The sequence below is a fragment of the Neofelis nebulosa genome, chromosome 10 (assembly GCF_028018385.1).
Source record: "Neofelis nebulosa isolate mNeoNeb1 chromosome 10, mNeoNeb1.pri, whole genome shotgun sequence".
Taxonomy (NCBI): Eukaryota; Metazoa; Chordata; class Mammalia; order Carnivora; family Felidae; genus Neofelis; species Neofelis nebulosa.
Genome location: NC_080791.1, coordinates 90887288 through 90908599, shown reverse-complemented (window position 1 = coordinate 90908599; position 21312 = coordinate 90887288).

Genomic DNA, 21312 nt, shown 5'->3' with positions numbered 1-21312 from the left:
CTATGATGCTGGACACATGTTAAGGCTATAAATATTAGCTATCAACATTATCAAATATAAGAGCTGATCACTGTTTTATCACTAATCCATTCACAGCTTTTTGAAAATTAGCAAAAGGCACCCTTTGTTGCAGAAGAAGCAATCCTGTTACAAAATGTAGAACTCTATGAACTCTCTATATTGCATGAACTGTAATTCAGCACGCAGGCATCCTCTTAATTGACAATGCTTGTACAGGGTAAAACTTGTCTAACCAAATGCTTTAGACCTGGAGTTGATCTTGTGTTCTTCCTCTCTACCCCAGATTGCATTTTTTTTCTTTTTTCCTTCCTTCATCACTCTAAAAATTTTGGAATGAGCTGGGTTTCACCAGATCAATTGAAAATGATCTCTAGAAGAGAAAATTTTCTGCATCTTCTTTGAAGTAGGGGTCCCAAGGTAAGATTTTTGTCTTTTTTTATCTGATTCCAGAGCACCTAGCCTATAAGGTAAAGGTAAGTTCAATAAATGTTTGTTGAATAAATGAAAATAAGAATTAAGAAGAAAGACTGTGTGCCACTTTGACTTAAAATTTAAGATAGGCTTAAACTGACAAATCTTGTTAGCAAGAATTTCACTTTAAACATCTCTAATACTATGACAATATAAATATTTTAAATAGATCCATAGAATCATGCTATATCCTAAAAATCATCATAAGCACATGTAATTGGGGAGGAGGAACCGAATGATATGGAAAATTAAGTTCTTAATCAGACATAGACATCAAGCCAATAGTTGATCTTAACTTAAATAATTAATTAGCTCCATCTTAAAAGTTTCTGTGGAGCAGTCTTACTATTTCTTATCCAGGCTTGAATTCTTGACTATACAGCTAATGTAGGGTAAGAAAAGATTCTGAAATGTCCAGACAACTGACTTCCTTTCTGCTGCTATTTCACTGAATTAGCCAATTTTAAAAAATAATGTTTACTTATTTATTTTAAGAGAGAGAGAGAGAGAGCAAGGAAGGGGCAGAGAGGGAGAAAGAGAGACAATCCCAAGCAGGCTCTGAGCCATCAGTGCAGAACCCCATGCAGGGCTCAATCTCATGACTATGAGATCATGACCTGAACTGAAATCAAGAGTTGGATATTTAACTGACTGAGACACCCAAGTGCCCCTGAATTAGCCAATTGTTTAAAAAATCTGGTTGTCTGCTTACTCAGGTAACCCAGTGGATATAAAAACAAATTTTTTCCCCTCTACAAAGACATGGAAAGTGTATTTTTCTAAATCATCTCACATTCAAACAATGTGACAAGAGTCAAACACAAACACAGAATCGTAACACTGGCTCAGTGAATGAAACATAGCAATACTGAATCCAACAGGACCCTGAGCATAAAGCAATGGTCACAGTTACAGTCATGCTTACATAAAAGCTCGATACAGAGGCAGAGTTTGTATCATATAAGGATAACAAAATGTATTTCCATTAGTTCAGAGTCAGAGCCTTAAAGAAAACCCAAGTATCTGAAGCAAAGACATCTTTTCAAATAATAATCTAATCACTGAAGACAGCCCTGACTGCTTTATTTAAAATCAAAGATAAATTCCACATTCTACCCCTGGTATTCCAGAATTTACGTGGCCCTGAATTTCATTTTATTAGTAGAATTTGTTTTTTTGATACATCATAAAAATTATTTATTATGCCTACTGTTTGTTGTCTGTCTTCACCCCTCATACACAAACTAAGATATAAGCTTATTTCCAACACAAGCTAGAATATATGTTTTATCTCACTAATGTATGCCAAGGACCTAGGACCTTACCGGGCATATATTAAGAGTTTCAGTAAATATTTGTGAATCAAAATACAAAAAGAACATTTATATTATGGTAATTTTCATGCAATAAATAAAAGGATACAAGGGAAAAAAAATATTTGTGAATTAATTAATGTCAATCCTTTGGTTAAAATACCTTATTGGCTTCCATGACATAAATTAAAATCTAAATGCCTGGCCAAGGCTGTGTATCCTTCCTCCTTCGCACTTCATCTTGTATCTCTCTCTTGCCTACATCACTACAAACCTGTGGACTCTTGCCATGTGACAAATATGCCAAACTCTTTCCTATATCAGGGCCTTCTCACATGTTGTTCCCTCTTCCTGGAACATTCTCCTACCTACATCCTCTTCCTACCAGTTTCCTTGTCTTTTATTAGCTAAGTTCTTAATCTTTAAGTATCTTTTTATTTTTTATTTTTTTATTTTTTTTTTAAATTTTTTTTCAACGTTTTTTATTTATTTTTGGGACAGAGAGAGACAGAGCATGAACGGGGGAGGGGCAGAGAGAGAGGGAGATACAGAATCGGAAACAGGCTCCAGGCTCCGAGCCATCGGCCCAGAGCCTGACACGGGGCTCGAACTCACGGACCGCGAGATCGTGACCTGGCTGAAGTCGGACGCTTAACCGACTGCGCCACCCAGGCGCCCCTAAGTATCTTTTTAAAGGTAATTTTTCTAGAGGTGTCTTCCCTCATTACCCTAAGTAAGCATCTCCCTGCCCTCCACACTTTTTTACTCCATCATGGTACTAAACAATTTACAACTGCATGTATGTTTACTTGTTTCCCTCCCCTGCCTCTGGCCCTCCATTAAACTCTGGGCCATAAGAATAAACACTTCCTATTTCCCTAGCTGTTGGTTTCCTAGGTTTAGCACATAACAGACAGTAGATAAATGGTAGACCAGTACATGAGTAGACAATTCCGTCCTCTTGGAACAAAGCTCTTGATTCCTTTCCCAGGGAATTTCTTTATCCTGAGTCTGCTTGGCCCCCTATTACCTGGATTCAGACTTCTAATTCTAATTCAAAGTCAAAATTAATTAAGTATTCTGATCATTCTTCATTAAGCTGAGCATGGCCATACAATGCTACACCTGTAGCTATTCAGAGGTATGCAGATGTCTAGTGTCATGGCTAAGACTAACAAAATGTTTGAGCATTTTTTTCACTATATTCTTTGTGAATATGCATTTGAAAGAAAAGACTCATTGGAAATGATTTACACTAGCTAATTACTGATGTGTCCATACACATATATTTTACTATCATCTGAATCAATATGCAATTCAGATTGGCCCTAAATCCTCTCCACTTTTATTTCATATAAATTTATTACTCCTTACTCAGTGCTGTAAAGTTTAATTAAAGTCAGTGACTGCATCTTGATTACTCTAATTACTTGACACATAGCTTCTGAGCACTTACAATGCTAAGTACTAAGCAGGGATCAGTTCCTCCTATTTTATTAAACTTTTTTTCCTGACTACCATCTATAGAAAAGACATTTTACTCATCACTGAAGAGAGAATGACCTACAGCCTCTGGCTTCAGTTACTATGTAATTGGACATGCCATAACTTTTCATTTAGTTGTTGTGTTTGTTATTGTTATTGTTAGCTGTTAGTTTCAGGGAATCTAGAAACTTACCATCAACAAAATATTTGTCACTAAATGTGCACAATAAAGCTGCAAATGTTTGGGGCGCCTGGGTGGCTCGGTCGGTTGAGCATCCCACTTTGGCTCAGGTCATGATCTCCTGGCTGGTCAGTTCGAGCCCCACGTCGGGCTCTGTGCTGACAGCTCAGAGCCTGGAGCCTGCTTCCAATTTTGTGTCCCCCTCTCTCTCTGCCCCTAACCCACTTGCATTCTGTCTCTGTCTCTCTCAAAAATAAATAAACATTAAAAAAAATTAAAACTGCAAATGTTTATTTAAAAATAACTATTCCACTAGCCCACCTTACTCCCATCCCTACACCTTGTTCTTATCACCTGCTGATCTGAACTTTCTTCCCAGGCCTTTTCTCCATACCTCTTAAAGGTATGTCTTAAATCTTTACCTTTCCTTAAGGGTGAACGTGACTACTACAAACTCCTTACATAACAACTTTTTGACTTTTACAAAACTTTCATCATTTCATTCATTTATATATTGCCTAACATTATTTTTCAGAAGTTTCATGGATTCATACATGTGATAAATTCTTGGTTGGACAGCTGTAATTGACTCTGTGATGGTCTACCCAATCTCTCCCTTCAGTGTCATGGATGTCATTCCTGGATGCATGGAATATCGGCTGCTCACAACCCAAATGAGTGCCGCCCCAGGATTTGTGTTCAGGTGAAGAAAGCTATCATACCCCAGTTTTCATTCACCCAGCTTGGGGCAGCCTACATCCATGACTCCCCAATGTGAAAGCACATCTACCAATTTCCCTTTTCTCATTGGAGGTCAACTTTGAAGGACTGTCTCAGTGCCAGACCTCCTCAGGTATTCACCTGAAGCAAGGGGCACCTGCATCTCAATGCAAATCCCCCTTCTGTCCACTCATGCAGTCCTTACTCTCTCACAGGTGTTACTGAAAGCACTCCATAGTAAACTTTCTCCATGCAAATTTCCATTTCAGGGTCTGTTTCCTCAGAAAAAATTACCTCAGCAGGTAATTTATAATAGTAATGATGCAAATTGTAATTATAGGGAGCATTTTTTTAACATTCACTTATGAACCAACACCATGTTATTTATTCCTTACATCACCCTTGCGAAGTGTTATTGTAATCCCTTTTCAGATGAAAACACTAAAGGTCAGAAAGTTTAAGTACCTTGCACAAGGACCTACAGCAAGAACATGACTAGTCACAAAATGTGAATCCTTAATTAATATACAATGTAATGATTACACGAGTTTAACTCTTCTTAAAACATTTCATCACCAACCTCTTGAGTAAAGCTTTACCTCCCCTTTCTGGAAGTGCTGTGTTAGGAAGCAAGGACTCTGCAACAAAAAACCTCCTTTGAGGAGATTCATATTTTAGGGGAATAGAAATGAGAAAAGTTTGAATCCAGGTAATAGTGCAGATAACACCTATTGATATGAGCTAAAAAAATGCAGTAGCACTCCTCTGGTTCAGGTTAATCAGATTTTCTTTGGAGAAAACTCATAGAACTTGGAAGACTATTGCAGAACCATGATCAACAGCCAAAGTAAAACCAATTAACACAGCTTCCAGTAACATAATATTTCCCAGCCAGGTAAAGATTCCAGTTTACAAAGACAAAAGTCTTGTTGGCATTTCTAAAGAACTTGCATTTCTTTCCAGTGATTAGCATCTGTTTCCCAAAATGGGGATGGGAAAGAAAGGAGGGAAAAGAGAAAACAAGAGGGACAAGAGCAAGGAAGGAGAATGAAAAAGGAAGGGCAGGGGTTCTTTAGGAGTAGATGAGATATATAGCAAATTCTATTTCTACTACAGTTGTATTTACATGAATTATGAGGTCAATCATGACATTAATAACATTGATTAAGATCTGTAACAAATCCACTCTGTCACTGCTTATGGATCTTGTTTAAAGTTTTGTTTCTACTGGTCTAATGGAAGCAATTTATTGCCAGGATGACAAAAAAAAAAAAAAAAGAAAGAAAGAAAAGAAAAGAAAGAAAAAAGAGAAGGAAAAGTCTTCTCTAGCTGTTTTAATTCCTCCCTCACATTTAGTATTCTGTAAAGAAATGTGTTAAAAGGATAAGAAAATCTGGCAACATATTTTCTGGAGTTCAGTTTTTAAATGTTGAGTCAGCAAGTTCTTTCCAACATATTTAAATTGCAATAGGGCTACAGCTGGAAAATAAAGAATACGTAGAGGAGGGGTACCTGGGTGGCTCAGTCAGTTACACACCTGACTCTTAATTTCAGCTCAGGTCATGATCTCTCAGTTCCTGAGACTGACCCTGTGTCAGGATTGTCTTGAGGGTTCTCTCTATTCCTCTCTTTCTCCTTCTTTCTCTCCCTCTCTCTCCCTCATATGCCTTTTCTCTCTCTTTCAAAATATATAAATAAACTTAAAATAAAAGAATAGGCAGAGGGGACATCTCCCTTATATATTAATTCAGAGAACTACACATTTCGTAGACTTAAACTGCTTATTTGTGTGACTTACAAAAACTTGAAAATCTCTCTGCACCTTTGATTGTGAAAATAGACTCAAAAGAAAAAGAAAGGGAATAATTTTTGAGGATCTTTGACTCTGGTTTTAGAGCTCAAAGAGAATAATTCTTTGTAATTATAGAAGGTGACAAGAGACTGAAGGAAAGTTGATTAGTCCCCATGCAAATGAAATTATAACATTTTAGAGCTGGAAATACTTTTATGAACCCTCTTGAAGAACACAGCCAAACTTCTGGCCATGCTGAAAGGTAAGCATAAAATATTTTATCTATTACAACTGGAAGCTCTTCAGTCATTGTCAAATATCTAACAGAAAGAAGGTTCATGCTGAGATACAAAACATAAGTCAGGATATTAATAATGCAACAAACCCTGGCTTCCCATTCAATAAACAAACTGATCACATCAGAAATTTACAAGAAGAAATTTACCTCCTAATGGCCCCCTGCCTGTCTAATTACTGCTTGGTTATAGAGTCTGGAAATTAGCATGGATATGGGTCATACCTCAAGGTGGAAATATTGTACCCGATCAAATATTCTTCATATAGATATAAATATCAAAGTAGATTTACCATGCTGGGCTGTCTTTTAGTTCTAGAAATTATATTAAAAAAATCTAACTTAGATTTTATGTAAGCCAGAAAGCATGGTTTATTTGATTAATTGATTATTTTGATTTCTTTGACCTGGGTCAAAGACACTTGTCTCAGTTCATGAATGAAACATTTACTGAACACTAGATGCAAAGCACTGTATTGAGTATTATGAAGAATGCAAAGATGAATAATATTTCATTCTGCAGTTAATAAGCTTACAGTACAGTTCAGTGATTTATGAAAATATATTCAGCTGAACTCTTAAGTTTTCATAAATGAGGGACCATCTTCTGAGTTGTCACACTAGGAATAGAGGGGGGGAGGGAAGAGGAGCCAGTTAAAGAAGCTCATGTTTTCTCAAAATTATTTTCCTTTCATCCATATTTACATATTCCTTTTTTAAATGTTTTAAAGTTTCTGAGGAAGTTTTCTGTCTGATCAAAAGTTTCTTTGTTTTTGTTTTGCTTAAAAAAAAAAGTTTAAAAAACAGTGGACAAGTTGGAAAAAAGTTGGCTAAATTTCTACGGTTTACTCATTTATTCAACTTTCAATGAATATTTACTTCTACGGATTCTATAATCATTAAAAAAATATAAGAGAATATTGTGAACTTCACACCAATACATTTTACAACTTTCATGGAAATGTACAAATTCTTTGAAAAAGACATTGCCAAAACTGACACAAGAAGAAGTAGAAAATCCAAATGTCCTTATATTTATTAAAGAATTTGAATTTGTAATTAAAAATTTTCATGCAAAAAATCTCCAGGCCTAGATATCTTTAGCAGTGACTTTCACCCAATGTTTAAGGAGGAAGTAACATCTATCTTACAAAAACTCTCAGAAAAGAGAGGATAGTTTATCCCTAAATCTCTGATATCAAAGCTTGGCAATTTCATAAATATATTATAAGAAAGTTACATTCCAATATACCTCATGAACATACACACAAAACCCTTAATGAAATGTAGCAAATGAATCTGGCAATTTGTACAAAGACATAACCATTTGGAAGCTTATTCCAGCAATACAAGATTTGTCTATAAGTTGAAAATCACTCAATGTCATTTCCATATTAATAGAGTAAGGCAGAAAAGCCATATGATCTTTTCAATAGCTATAGTAAAGTATTTGAAATAATTCAACATTTATTCATATAAACAATTCTCAGCACACTAGCAATAGAAGAAAATGTCCTTCACGGATCATGGACATCTATGAAAAACCTAATATTAATATTAGGTTGAAGGATTGAAAGCTTTTGCCCAAAGGCAAGTAATTCTACTCTTTTGACTATTCAACATTGTACTAGGTATTGGGAAAGCAGCAGTAAATAGCATTGAACAAGACCTATCTCTCAAAAAATTTAGATGCTTTGATATAATGAGTAATAAAATAGGACTTTCATTAGAAGTACTAGAACTTAACTAATCACTGTAGTTAAGGTGATGCCTGGATAGATTACTTCTTATCATTTGACATAAATGCAAATATGTCACCATCTAAAACAACATGTTGATTTCCTGGCCACATCATTACAAGTGGGAACTGAAAAATATTCAATAGTTATGATCTATGCCATGATCACAAGCCTTCTACATCACCAATTTGTCCTACATATGCAATTGAATTTCTGAAAAATCTTTTTCTGAACTTACTTCTCTTCGAAACAACATATTTCACATCTAAAAATAAAGTACATGTATATACCAACTCTAAAGGAAAAGTTCCATTCAAACTACGTTTTTAGAAAATATGCACACCACAACGAGGCTGTGTGAGGTGCAAAGCTCCAATTACCGTATAGTACAATCAAGCCTGTACTTTGTTTATACCTCTCTCAGGCTGCACACGAAGCATTTTTGGAGTCTAATAGGCATGGAAGGCAGGATGAACTATGCACAACAAATTGGGTGTGAAACAATGTTCATTTAGATCATCCCCACTCCACAAAAGTGCTATTTGGGAAGTTTTTTGAAAACACCTAGGGGTTTGAAGGTTTTCTTAAATTGACACTGTGCAGTCTCTTGACTGACTTCTGTTAAGAGTTGTTTGGTTGTGATTTGATCCTTTTACTTAGAACGCTTTCATATCCCGAGAGGATGGCATTATAGTCAAGGCTGCACAGGAAGATGATAAATTAGTCTTTTGCAAGCTGAGGTCATTCAAATCAGATTATTTCATTAAACTTGGATACAAATTACAATGGGAGATCAGCAGATGCGTTGAAGCAAAACCTATATTAGCTACGTTCCATTTATCCAGACACACTACAGAAAGAAATCTGGTTTGATAGATGATCAATAGCAATTCTCATCTAGTGTTAAATATTATTGTTTAAAAAGTAATAGCCTCCAGGAACAAATTCTGTAGTCTTTAGACTTGTTTTTCCTCCTCTGGCTTTCAGACCACAAATTACTTATTTCAATTGTTTGTTTCATTCTTGTTCTTGAATGTCAAAAGCTCTTTAAGGAAATGGTATAGCTATCCTTTTATGCACTAGTCCTTAGTAAATGTCCTGCCTCATGGTATGTACTTGATACATTATTACAGAAGGAAGGAGGGATAGAAGAAAGGAAGATAGGATGGAAAAGGAGAAAATTGGAAAATCAAGGTTTAACCCACCTAGTTTGATAATACAAATGTTTAGTTCAAGAAAGAATCTAATACAAGGGCGCCTAGGTGGCTCAGTCAGTTAAGCATGCAACTTTGGCTCAGGTCATGATCTCGCAGTTCGTGGGTTTGAGACCTGCGTCCAGCTCTGTGCTGATAGCTTAGAGCCTGGACCCTGTTTCTGATTCTGTGTCTCCCTCTCTCTCTGCCCCTTCCCCACTTGTGCTCTATCTGTCTGTCTGTGTCTCTCTCTCTCTCTCTCTCTCTCAAAAATAAACATTAAAACTTAAAAAAAAAAAAGAAAGAATCTAATACAATTTTTCTAAACTTGCCTCCTCAGGGTAACCACTTTGGGGTGATAATTTAAAACAAGTGTCATATTTATGAGATCATTTCCATCACCATATAAGCATGTTGTTATAGCTCTCATATTAAAGAGAAAACTCTCTTCCTCCCTCTCCTCTGTCTTAAAAGATTAAAGAAGTTACAAGACTTCCCAAGGCCACGCAAAGATTAAGGTGAAGACTAAACACCAGAGCTGGGTCTCTTTGTCCTGGAGTTCTTTTTTTAACTCTAAAAATAAAACAACACAACAGGACAGGACTACCTGATAAAATCACCTCTTCTACTCATCTTCACTCCTTCTTGCAAAGCCTATTCTCTTTCTTGACCAGATAATAAATGCCAAAGTACTCCATTTTTTCATTCTATTTGTGCATTCCTGGCTTCCATGTGATGAGATTTTCTGATTCAACTATTAGATTCCTCTAAAAACAGAGGCCAGCCTCTCACTCAGCCAGGATGTGTCCAGTATGCAGATTTGGGAGTAAGGGGCTTTGCTCTTTATGAGTAGAGAACTGGGCATCTGTTTCTGAGCTTGACACTGGAAACTCCTCTTGGCCAAGTACAAAGCTACGGCTTTCCCAAACCAAAACTGTGTGTCTTCCTTTTCTTTTAGAAACAACTCCCTCATTGACTTATCCACTTAAACACACTCCCATCTCCAGGACTCAGTCCTCATTGTCTTGACACTGGCATGTATCCATAATGGTCACCCCAAACCTCCATAGGAACCTAAGCTGTGCTTATGCCTACATTCCCATTCCTTTCTACCACCCATCTCCTCTGATCCCTGAGAGACTGCACATTCAACTACCCCTCAATGATACACCTCTATCTTGAGCTTCACTGTGCAAAAGGGAGGAGGTGTCTCAGGAGGAATAAATGTGTCCATATTGTCTCTGTATTCTTGAAAGCATCTAGCAAAGAGGTCATCACTTAACTCACCATTTATTACTCCATATATTCACCAAACACTAGCCAGTGTAGCCAGATACTACAACTGCCTTCTCATAATACCACCAACTACAGCCTCATTTCCTTTTTTTGTAATCAACACCCTCAAATAAGTTGGCGAGACTCTCTCCCTTCTTGCTTACATTCTTTTTTAAGACCAATTTGTTCTGGCTTCCCCTACTACTTGACATTGCTTTTTCAAGGTCCCTAATGACTTTCATGTTAATTCCCAGTCTTTTTCCATTTTCCTTTATCTATCCAGTTCAAGTGATGTAGCTGATAACTCCATCTCTCTCAATATATTTTATTTGTTTTGTTTCCTGGACAGAGTACCCTCTTCTTGTTTTCCTTCCTACCTCATTGATCATTCCTTCCAGGATTCCTCTGAAGTTCTACCTATCTGCCTGATTCCTTAAGGTTGAAATACTTCCTACGCCAGTCCTTGTCTCCATTTTTATTCCCTATTTCATGGATGTAATCCAGTCTTATGACATGAAATGCTGATTGCTAGCAGCCCCTGAAGATGATGTCTGCACTGTAACCATACCAACTCAGGTATTACTATTTTAGGACATTCAACTGCCTAAGAACTTCAATGGCCAAAATCTGCATTTGTTCACCAAAGGAAGTTCTCTGGCCTCTGATCCTATTCTGCCGGCACATACAGCAGGCCAGAGTTGCCTAAGAATAAATGTTTCCTGAAAGCCAGTCTCAACAAATTACTCCCAGGAGTTAATATAGGAATATCTGTCTCATTCTTCTGGTTGGGTATTTGATTTACAGAGGCTCCCATTGTTCCCTAGTGGCATTTAGTCCTAATTCCCCACCATCATTAATTTCCTTGATGACTTATACTTTATTGGCAATCTTTCCTTTTCAGTCTCACTTCCCCACTTCTTTTCCAATGCTTCCTGGATTCACTTCCAAAAATAAATCAAATACACTTGGGGTTTATTTCTGGGATTAAAAACAAAGACACTCAACTACAATCTCATATGCCCAATTGGTGACCTTCTCTCCATTTTGATTTCTGATGGACATGTAAAATATAAAATGCCTAATGCTGAACTTTAACCTTCTCTCTCCTATTGCTGTAGCCTTCCTCCTCTCTGCTGATGCAAACTATCTGTGTAGTTGTGCCACCTCTAGTCCCTAAATCATTTTTGACTCATCTCCATTTCTCACAGTTCAAAGCTTCCTACCTCATCTTGTCCTACATTTTATATTGTTCTATATTACCTCTGTGTAATACATATGCAAATTATATTATAATTTTGTTATTTTCTGTTCCACCTTGCTAGAACATCAGCTCCATGAAGAAACCGGAGCTTTGTCATATTTGTTGGACATGATCTTATCTTCTATATGCTCTTAATCTGACTTGTATCCAATCGTTTTGAGAAGGCTCATATTTTTGGGAAGTGTGTGTTTATGTAATTATTTCTACATAAATAGTTGTGAATTTAAATTGAAAGTAGATACAAAACCAATAATCTTTTGTGACTAGGCTCTATAAGGATCACACAAATAATTTTATGGTAGTTAAGTCCAGACATATGGAAAGCCTATATATATAATACACAGAAGATACTCAAAATATATCTCTTCCCTTTATTAAGTTAGAATGATGAATAGTTGGGTACTCTGTAAAAAGCTTAAGGTCCAGTTTGAAATAGCCCATAATCAACAAAGTCATTTATTTAAATTTTCAAGAGAAAAATTCTCAACAATCACAATTAGTTCAAAGAAAGAGTAACAGATTTCACTTGTAATTTTTATTAAGATTAGCCAAAGAACGTCTTTGGCATACATGACTAAAATTGTGTCTATTTTTTATATGCACATAGGTCCATTTCCCTATTTAATGGAAATATTTGAAATGCTAAATTGGTATCTAGTGTTTACTTTTCTTTGCTTGTTTTGCTTATTGGTGATGTTTTGTTTTTAGGGAAAAGTATTGCTTAATTTATAGTAGAAAAACAGATTTTACAATGAATTGGCATGTTGGCTTAGTAAGAAACTTAAAATATACAGATCAAGTAAAGTATTACCATTGTGTATCATAGAAGCAACAATGGTACAATTCAAATAAGATCCAATTATAAGATAGGTTGACAAATTAGGTACCTTCTTTGTGTTTTAAGTGACATCCAATAACCCATTTACCCTCATAGATCTCTCTAGTTGCCTTTTACTTCCCTTTACTTGCTACCCTCATCTGTACAAGATGGAATCGTCTTTCCAACTTCACAATCTGATTCTTCTCTGCACACAACAGCTGCCTCCCCAGCCCTCTGAGAGCTTATCTAGTGACTCAAGGATGCACTTTTCTTGAAACAAGTGCAAGTGGTATGATAAAAAGAATTTGTTTCATTTTGTTTTCCACCATACTGGGTCTCTAAACACAGAGATCATTGTGAACTTTGGAAGACAGTGGGAGGACACACACACACACACACACACACACACAAAACAAAAAAAAACCCTTCACTAGCTGAAAAGTCAACCTCTGTGAACCTTGCTTTCTGCAACCATAAAGGCAAAATTGTTCCATGTAGGGTGTCAGCAAGAATGTAATATGTGTTACATATGCCTGACCCAGAGAAGATATCCAATAAGTGGTAAATACAATTAATGCTCATTTCTACATCTCTATCTCTACTTGTTGTATAACTAACAGCATGTTCCTTTTTATTACTTACTAAGCCCTAGACAACAGTGCTGCTTGTTAGAAGCCTATTTCCTACTTCAGAAAAGCATTTATCTTTATTATACAACCATTGTGTTTTTGCTTACAATTTATTCTACAACTCATCACAGTTTCTGAATCTCCTTGAACTACCAAAGTCAATAAAGGTGTTAAGGTCAATCAGTAGCAGTTATATACTCCTGTGGTCACAGCATCTGGTTTTTTTGTATTTAAACTACAATGCTAGCAAAACTCTTTGTTGCCAGCGTTTTCTTTTCTTTTCTTTTCTTTTCTTTTCTTTTCTTTTCTTTTCTTTTCTTTTCTTTCCTTCTTTTCTTTTTTCTTTTCTTCTTTTCCTTTCCTTTTTTGTCAACCATCTCAAACACTAGGAGTGTTAGGTTATAATAAATGACATTAAAATTTTACATAGTCTCCCAAAAAGTGAAGAATAATCACTTTGGATTCAAAAAAATAATTAAGTACTGTTTTAGATGAGGCTTACCTTTGCATTCTCCTTAACAAAGGCTTTTAGCGAGCAAAATAAAAGGGTAAAAGTGATCAGGAGATAGGTTATTTATCTCTAACTTTCTTGTCTTTCATAAGTATTTCATATGTTAGCTACAAATGTTTTCATTTGATTAAAGCAGGATCTATAGAAGACACATACTTGATATTTTGTTAGTCTATTTTGAGTTATTGTATACTACTAGAAAACTACAAAATTGTTTTCTTAGTTTCATACCAATCGGTTTTATGTTCACAAATTTATTGCCTGCTTGGTGCAAATTAATGAGATATTTAGTCAGATGCAATGACTGAATTAAGAGAATTTTTTTCTATAGGCCTCCAGGAAAACGCTGGCTCTTACGCAAATTACCAAATGTTATTTTCACAGTTCTATTTAACTGCACTTTAGTTTGTATAGCACTTATTAACAGCCTGAAGACTTGCTTCCCTGTCAGGTGAAAACTAAATTCCCTTCATCCATCATTAAAGATTGTTTATCAAGATGCTGCAGGTGAATTAGTGTGAGCCTTATCATCCAATGTAGCCCAGCTGGATACCTTAGCTGGAATGAGTTCTTGAAATTAAGAAGCTTAGTGATAAGAAATGTACATTATTTTTCCCTTAGATATAAAAAAATCCACCAAAAAAGAAAGGAAGGAAGAAAGAAAAAGTCCTGAGGAACAAACATGCAGGACGGAAATTCTTAAACTGCATTTAGTGTCGTGATTAACAACCACAGGAACAGTAACTATCATACCTGACCCTAAATGATACACCTCACTTTTTTCACGGCTTGGTGCATGCTAGGATGAAATACATTTCTTCAATTCTTTTGGAATGTTTAACATTTGGCAGTATCACTTTGAGTATTGGCAGTCCTTCTGAAAACACCATCACGAAGAAATCTCTTTAGGTAGGTATTTCTTCCTTATTAATTATCAAATCATGTTCAAAGCAACTATAAAATACAAAGCTTAATTTCCCAGCAGTCTCAAGCTGGAACTTATTTTGTTTACAAAGAGGGGAATAAATATCCATGATACTAATATGACTTCAAAAGGGTTAATAGACTTGTGAGGAGATCAACTTCCCACCTATGTGTGCACTAGGAGTTATGCCCAACTTGGTCAAAACTAGAATGCAAGATTCAGAATAAGAGAGAAAGAATTTCAGGACAGAAAAAGTTGTCAGTGAAGCATTTCTTTTTGAGCACAGAACAAGGAGTTCATAATCATAATATTTTTCAGCTTAATTCATTGGAGAAAAAAGCAAAACACATCTGTGTTTGCTTTGTTATTCTCTTTACCTGAAATATTAATTACATTTGATGTTCTGATTTTATTGTTCTGATACTAACCTACATTTGCTACCTGCAGTGACTCACAGGTTACTCACGCATGGTAATACTAATCAATTCTCTCATTCCTATTTTCAGAAGAAGCATTTTCAGAACACAACAAGATGTGGAATTCTGGCATGTTTTATTATAATTATACTCTATACTGAATTTAAGAAGGAAGATCCAAATTAATATTTTTATACACTTCCTTTAGGATGTTCCTAAAAATATATCTAGTAGTTACTACTTCATACAGTATCATGTTTAGTTCAGAAGTTCTTGGCAAATGAGGGGAAATAGGTAGCTAGATGCTCCAGTTCTCAGTGTCCAATAAAATAACTTCTGTATATTCTTCTGGCACTGAAATATAAACTTATTCTTTATATCAGACTTTGAGTACCACGGTGAATGATTTATTAAGTCCAAACATTTGTATTAAAGAATATAAGTCCTGTTTTCTTTTCCTACTTCATTTGTGCACTTTATTTCTTTCTTATTTCCAGCTTTATGATGTATCAGTGACAAATAAAAGTAGTATATATTTAAAGGTGTATAGCATGATAATTATAGGTGTATGTTGTCAGGTGATTACCATAATCAAGCTAATTAACATATCTATCACTTCTCATAGTTAGCTTTTCTGTGTGTGGTAAGAACATTTACCGTCTCGGGGCACCTGGGTGGCTCAGTCCGTTAAGCGGCCGACTTCAGCTCAGGTCATGATCTGGTGGTCTGTGAGTTCGAGCCCCGCGTTGGGCTCTGTGCTGACAGCTCAGAGCCTGGAGCCTGTTTCAGATTCTGTGTCTCCCTCTCTCTGACCCTCCCCCGTTCATGCTCTGTCTCTCTGTCTCAAAAATAAATAAACGTTAACAAAAATTAAAAAAAAAAAAAGAACATTTACCATCTCCCTTTCCAAATTGCAAGCATGCAATACAGTATTAACTATTGTCACCATGCTAAACATTACATCTCCCGGAACTTACTCAGCTTATAACTGAAAGTTTGCAAACCTGACCAACATCTCTCCATTTTCCATATTCCTCAGCCCCTGGCTGTTTCACTCTCTGGTTCTATGAGTTCTGCTTTTTTAGTTCCCACGTATGAGATCATACAGTATTTGTTCTTCTGTGTCTGACTTATTTCACTTAGCACAAGGCCCTCTAAATTCATCTATGTATAATTTCTGTTCTGGTCATTAAAGTACAAATTACATTGTTCTCATGGAACTAAGAATCTAAGGGGGAAGGCAAACACCATGTTACAACAAGAAAAGCATGAGAAAGATATGCACAGGGCATCATGCGGGCAGAAGACAGGGGAGTAAAAAGCTTCACGAAGTGGTGTCTGAAAGAAATCAAAAAGATGTAGTTAAGGATAGTATGAATTGGTTGCAGGTGTCAGAGCAAGGACAGGGGACAAGCTGGGACATGGACATTGAGGCCAAGGGAAGAGACTACACAAGTCAGGACTATAAAGAAAGCACATTGTTTTAACCACTTGTATTTCCCCCTCTCTGAATATTTTTGCCCTCATGTCTTCCAATTGTCTTGAATTGGGATTCAATTTGTATTGAATCGTTGGCAGTCTTTTCCTGGAAAACAGCATACTCCATATGAAACTTACAAAATTTCTTTCATACTGAAATTTTAATTTTGATATGAATTTATCAATCTTTTTATTTATGACTTTCTTCTTATTCAAAAGAAAATTCCTTTTCCCCAAACAATAACCATAATGTCATCATGCTTTATATTTATTTTTATTTTTAGTCATTTAAAGAATTCATAACAAAGTATGAGAAAAAATTTTGAAGGAGACTATCATGGATTGAATTGTGTCCCCCAAGAAAAGGTATGTTGAAATCCTAAATTTAAATATCTCTGAATATAAACTTATTTAGGAATAAAACCTTTACACATATAACTACTTAAGAAGAGATCACACTGGATAGGGTAGGCCCTTAATCCAACAGAATTGGTGTTGTTATGAAAAGAATACTATGTAAAGAGATGAGCACATAGGAAGCATAGAAGCGATGCATCTATAAGCCAAGGAGTGCCAAACAGTGCCAGAAAATGACCAGAAAGTATCAAGAGGCAAGAGAGGGTTCGCCCATCAGTTTCAGAGGAAGCATGGTCCTAGTGACACCTTGATTTTGTACTGCAAGCCTCCAAACACAGGAGACAAAAAGATTTCATTGTTTTAAGTCAGCCTTTTTTTTTTTTTTTTTTTTTTTTTTTTGGTATAGCAGCCCTGGGAAACAAAAATGTGTAGCAAATTGATAATAGTAGTTAGAGCTGCAAGGGGCAGGGTGGGGAGACTAGAACTACGGGAGGGGATCAGAGGAGGCAGTTAGAGAGGTCATCCTGCGCTGTGGCATGTGGTGGAGAGTGGGAATCCCATATAGCCCAGGATTGCTAAGCCATAAAGTATAAGTCATACGCTATTAAACATTGGGCCATAAAAGAAAAAAGAGTACACAGAATGGGTAGTAGTGTACATGGTGCATTAAAGAACGTAATAGGGAAGCCAATGTTTCTTGAAAGTGTCAGCGTCTGTATCACAACAGCAGGGAAGTGTTAAAACATAAGGGTGGGCTTCTTTTTTAAATGTATGGGTATCAGGGCATCTGGGTGGCTCGGCTGAGTGTCCAGCTTTGGCTCAGGTCATGATCTTGTGGTTCGTGAATTGGAGCCCCATGTCAGACTCTGTGCTGACAGCTCAGAGCCTGGAGCCTGCCTGCTTGGGATTCTGTGTCTCCTCTCTCTGTCCCTCCCAGGCTTATGCTCTGTTTCTCTCTGTCTCTCAAAAATAAAATAAATGCTAAAAAAAATTTTTTTAATTTATGGGTATCACCAATAGGACAGGTTTAAAATGCAGGCATCTAGGTCTCATCCACAAAGATTCTGACAGGTTCTACAGTCCTGACAATGAGCGCACATGTCCATAGCATATATATTTACAGCTTAACATGTGTCTCAGATAATTCTGATGCAGATGGTCTTTGTACCTCACTTTGAGAAACATCACATTACAGGGTCTGGCAGAAAAATCCAAATATATTCATGGTGAATATATTTCTTGAAGTTTGATGTATCCGGCTTTGTATTAATTTTTATTATTATCATCTTAAAATATAATGCTAATTTCATTGTAATTCAAAAATATCTGCATTTCCTATTTTAAAGTGTTTAATTTATCAAAATGTTCCATGTATGTATATACACATGCTATTTACAGACACAGCAATTTTTCAATTCTATGGCAAAGATGTCCTGTTCAAAACTGTATCAGACAGATAACTATGGCCAAAAGTAATGGCTCATGATCCCTGTTATTCAAAACAAATAATTCATGATGAATTATATGCCAAAATACCTAAGGTTAATTAGAAAAATTTGTTGAAAATTTGTGGAAAACAAGACTATACGTATCTTTGTGACTTTGGGGTAGGCAAAGATTTTATAATTGGAATATAATAAAGGAAAAGATTGAAAAATTTTACTTCATTATAATTAAGAACCTATGTTTATTAAAAGGCAATTAGAGAATGGGCAGTACACAAACTGGATGAATACATTTGCAATACATCAGAATTATGCATGTGTATGTAGGTAGGTATCATACAAATCAAAAAATTAAAAGCATGACAAATGGTCAACAGACATATAAAAGGGTCTCAACATTAGTTTCTCAACTCAGAAAAAAGGTAAATGAAAACCACAGTGAAATATCATTAAACTGCCGCTACAATGACTGAAAGTAAAAGATAAATAATATAGAGTACTGGAAAAGATGGGGAATAACAGTATGTCAGCAATGTATGAGAGTATGGAGAGTCCCAAGTCCCTAACAGGGACTAGGGTAGAGTACAAAAATGTCCACAAAGTCTTCCAACCCAGTAGAGGTGCCCTTTTGCAATGTTACCTTGAAGCTCTTCCCATCAAAAGTTGGAGTCTCTCCACTCCTTGACTTGCTTTGTCAAATTTGACATTTAAGAAAAAGGGTCTAAGGCACAGGCTTGAAAACAATTACACATGAGGGCTATTATTGTTTTGCTCCTCTAAAGGAACTTTGTAACATCTACTGTGTAATGAAGCCTGGATTAGGCAAAAACAGGATGTTGAACCACTGATAGCACTATGGCCAACAACTAGCATTAACTAGCAGCCAGCATCCACCCCAGGCATGTGAGTGAGGCCATCCAAGATTAACCTACCTCCTCCCAGACTGCCAGCAGACTGAAGCCACAGGAGTAGGCAAGGCAAAAAAGACCAGCAAAAGAATGGTCCTGATCAAATTGCTGACTCAATGAATCAAGAGCAGATAGTCGTTATTTAAAGTCCTATGTTCTTGATACAGTTTATGTAGAAAAGGTTAATTTATACAGGATATTTGAATCAGTCTCTTCTTTTATCAAGAATTGTGCAATTACCATACCACCCTCTACAGCAAGACTATTAAATAATGTAGCTAAGCATCTGTCTTGATTTCAGTCCTCAAAGCTCATTTGTACTGCAAGGGTCTTGTCATATGCTATAAAATGTTCAGTTTGAGCTTGCAGTTACTGATTAAAGGAAACTACTATTAAAAAAGAACACACTGAATAGGTTAATTTATGAGTTATACTTTTCATTAGGAAGAGAACAAGAAGTGCATTCAACTCATCCAAATTTCACTTTCTGTCATGAAACAATGAAAATTCTACCTTAAATTTTAAAACCAGCTAGAACCTACCCAACCAGCCAGGTAAGGCTTTAAAGTTATATGGCATTTAATTTTAATATATCTATCAGCACAAGTATTTAAATCTGTTTCTTTACAAAATGTACTTTAACCACCCAAACAGAACTCGTTCCTGATAACGAGATCAGGAAGATCAAAAGACAAGTTATTTGAGATGATGTATTTTCAGTGAATGAGACAGCAGCTGCTAGAGCATTCTGGAACCCCCAAGCCTGGATTCTGCTGGCCTTTCCTTCCTGTATTTTTCCATGTCAGAGACTTGGACCCATCGTTGCACATGTACTTATTTTTCCTTACCAAATCAACTATAGCCATCTTTATTTTTTTTTATTTTTTTAGAACATTTATTTATTTTTGAGACAGAGAGAGAGCATGAACAGGGGAGGGTCAGAGAGAGAGGGAGACACAGAATCTGAAACAGGCTCCAGGCTCTGAGCTGTCAGCACAGAGCCCAATGCGGGGCTTGAACTCATGGACCATGAGATCATGACCTGAGCTGAAGTCGGCCGCTTAACCGACTGAGCCACCCAGGTGCCCCAACTATAGCCATCTTTAAAAAGATTCTCATATTGGGGCGCCTGGGTGGCTCAGTCGGTTAAGCGTCTGACCTCATCTTAGGTCATGATCTCACAGCTTCTGCGTTCAAGCCCCACATCTGGCTCTGACGCTGATAGTGTGGAGCCTGGAGCCCACTTTGAGTTCTGTGTCTCCCTCTCTCTCTGCCTCTTCCCCCCTCACACTCTGTCTCTCTCTCTCTCAAAAATAAATAAACACTAAAAACATGTTTTTAAAAGATTCTCATACCTTGTTGAAAACCTTCATAAATTAACATGAAAAGACATTTTTTTTCAAATAAAATAAACAGAGACCAATGGGAAAAATAATAATTCCTCTAAATGTCAGTTACATAACTGAATAAACCTCTCTATCAAACCAGTTGCTCAAATATATCTTTTGAGCATATTTAAAAGTCCTGTTAGATTGGATCACTAGGTAATAACCCCTTTTGTCTTTCTCTGGTAACATCTTTTTGACAGAAAATGTATCTGGTCTTGTCTATAGTTCAGAACTCTGCCATATAGGAAATCCAGATTTTATTCTGACAAGGACAATTAAGCTTAAAGAAGTTTTATTTTTTCATTTTAGTGTATTTATTATGACATTATTCCTAGATTTCTTTCAGAAGATATTGTGATTCCTACAAAATTTCTATGATTGACATTTACGATTAACAGTCAATTGTAATACTTTGTTCAGAATTTTTATATTGGAGGGGCGCCTGGGTGGCGCAGTCGGTTAAGCGTCCGACTTCAGCCAGGTCACGATCTCGCGGTCCGTGAGTTCGAGCCCCGCGTCAGGCTCTGGGCTGATGGCTCGTAGCCTGGAGCCTGTTTCCGATTCTGTGTCTCCCTCTCTCTCTGCCCCTCCCCCGTTCATGCTCTGTCTCTCTCTGTCCCAAAAATAAATAAAAAACGTTGAAAAAAAAATTAAAAAAAAAAAAAAAGAATTTTTATATTGGAGACAT